This window comes from Trichomycterus rosablanca, unplaced genomic scaffold (genome assembly GCF_030014385.1).
Source record: "Trichomycterus rosablanca isolate fTriRos1 unplaced genomic scaffold, fTriRos1.hap1 scaffold_226, whole genome shotgun sequence".
NCBI lineage: Eukaryota > Metazoa > Chordata > Actinopteri > Siluriformes > Trichomycteridae > Trichomycterus > Trichomycterus rosablanca.
Genome location: NW_026947054.1, coordinates 35,001 through 37,500, shown reverse-complemented (window position 1 = coordinate 37,500; position 2,500 = coordinate 35,001). Strand labels below are relative to the sequence as shown.

Genomic DNA, 2,500 nt, shown 5'->3' with positions numbered 1-2,500 from the left:
GCCTATAGTACCATCGAAAGTTGATAGGGCAGACATTCGAATGAGACGTCGCCGCCGCGGAGGGCGCGCGATCGGCCCGAGGTTATCTAGAGTCACCAAAGCGGCCGGGGGGCCCGAGCCCCCCGGATGGGTTTTGGGTCTGATAAATGCACGCATCCCCCGGTGGAGGTCAGCGCTCGTTTGCATGTATTAGCTCTGGAATTACCACAGTTATCCGAGTAACGTGTGGAGCGATCAAAGGAACCATAACTGATTTAATGAGCCATTCGCAGTTTCACTGTACCGACCGTGTGCACTTAGACCTGCATGGCTTAATCTTTGAGACAAGCATATGTTACTGGCAGGATCAACCAGGTAGCACTTTCTCCGAGGAGAAGCGGGGCCGTCTCCCCAACCTCGCTCTTCTCCTCCTTCTCCGTGCGAGACGGAGGGAGAGAGAGAGAGAGAAGAGGGGGCTCGGGAAGGCCACGCACGTGCCTTGATTTTCTTCGCTTCCGAGAGGCTCGACTGGGAAACGCTGATTCGAGAGGACCGCAGAGACGAGCGGAGAGGAGAGCACGGGTTGACCGCTGCAGAGCAGACGGGCCCCCCCCCTGTCCCCTGACCGACGTCCGACGGCCTCTTCTCATCGTTTTGCTTCCATCGACAACCGGCCACCTACGTCTCTTTCTGAAGGCCGGCGGGAGGGTCGGTCGGCGGGGAGACCCCCACCGGTTCGACCGCCCCCACCCATAGAGGCAAACACCGCTACGCGGGGAGGATCTCGCTGCCCGGGCCGGGCAGGTGCCTACCCCAGGCGGGTCGTGTGTTCCGATCTGTCAGGCGCTTCGTCTCGTGGTTCGTAGCTGCTCTCGTTTCTCGGCCTCCTACTATCCCGAGCACACCCCTTCCGTGACTCGACACCCGCCAGACGACCATAGCGGGGAGAAAGGCTCTCGGCCTGCCCCAGCAGAGAGGCCTGGTGCGGGGTCGGCTGCCGTCGGGGCCGGGGTGGATTTCGGACTTAGACAGATTTTCACTGTTTATAAAGACCCAGCCGATAATCACCCAGGCGATCCGCCGAGCCTGCCCAGAGGGAGGGCCTGCCCTGCTGCGGAGGTGGTGACCCCGGGGTGGATTTCGGACTTAGACGAATTTTGACTGGGTATGAAGACCCAGCCGAAAATTCACCCAGGCCACAGGCCCGGCCTGCCCAGAGGGAGGGCCTGCCCTGCTGCGGAGGTGGTGAACCCCGGGGTGGATTTCGGGCTTAGACAAATTTTGACTGGGTATGAAGACCCAGCCGATAATCACCCAGGCGATCCGCCGAGCCTGCCCAGAGGGAGGCCCTGCCGAAAGTTTTCCAGGAGGCCGAAAATTCACCCAGGCCACAGGCCCAGCCTGCCCAGGGAGAGAGGCTGCCTGCCCGGGGAGAGATGGGGCCTGCCCAGCCGCTCTGGTGGTGGTGGTGGTGGTGGTGGTGGTGGTGACCCCGGGGTGGATTTTGGACTTTGACAAAATCTCACCGAAAAGGGGACGCTCGCCCAGGGGAGCCGCCGCCCGTGCCCAGGGAGGGGGCGGACCCTGCCGAAAGTTTTCCAGGAGGCCGAAAATTCACCCAGGCCACAGGCCCAGCCTGCCCAGGGAGAGAGGCTGCCTGCCCGGGGAGAGATGGGGCCTGCCCAGCCGCTCTGGTGGTGGTGGTGGTGGTGGTGGTGGTGGTGACCCCGGGGTGGATTTTGGACTTTGACAAAATCTCACCGAAAAGGGGACGCTCACCCAGGGGAGCCGCCGCCCGTGCCCAGGGAGGGGGCGGACCCTGCCGAAAGTTTTCCAGGAGGCCGAAAATTCACCCAGGCCACAGGCCCAGCCTGCCCAGGGAGAGAGGCTGCCTGCCCGGGGAGAGATGGGGCCTGCCCAGCCGCTCTGGTGGTGGTGGTGGTGGTGGTGGTGGTGGTGGTGACCCCGGGGTGGATTTTGGACTTTGACAAAATCTCACCGAAAAGGGGACGCTCACCCAGGGGAGCCGCCGCCCGTGCCCAGGGAGGGGGCGGACCCTGCCGAAAGTTTTCCAGGAGGCCGAAAATTCACCCAGGCCACAGGCCCAGCCTGCCCAGGGAGAGAGGCTGCCTGCCCGGGGAGAGATGGGGCCTGCCCAGCCGCTCTGGTGGTGGTGACGACCCCTGGGCGGGTTTTGGACAAATTTCCGCTGGAAAAAGACCGTTTCACCCATGGGAACTGCTGGCCCCTGCCCAGCGAGAGAGGGAGAGAGAGAGAGAGAGAGAGAGAGAGAGAGAGAGAGAGAGAGAGAGAGAGAGGGGGGAGGGGGCTGCCCTTCTGCTCTGGTGGTGAGGGTCTGCTTGCCCCTGCCAAGAGACAGGGCCTTCCCTGCCCCTCTGCTGTGCTTGGGGGTGGATCTGCCGTACACTACCCGAGCACCTCACAGTTCACAGACACATAGACCATCTTTGAAAACACTAGTTAAGTGCAAACACACATAGCTTAGCTACAAAAGACAAGG

At 62.4% G+C, this 2,500-nt stretch overlaps 1 non-coding gene across 1 annotated transcript in view; it reads right to left on the bottom strand.

Moving 5' to 3' along the window:
• Nucleotides 1–357, bottom strand: part of LOC134306792 (18S ribosomal RNA) — a 1,842-nt gene extending 1,485 nt beyond the window's left edge. The window contains exon 1 of the ribosomal RNA XR_010009469.1: nucleotides 1–357. This exon is cut by the window's left edge and continues 1,485 nt beyond it. This is a non-coding gene — a ribosomal RNA (18S ribosomal RNA).
• Nucleotides 358–2,500: the final 2,143 nt, after the last annotated feature.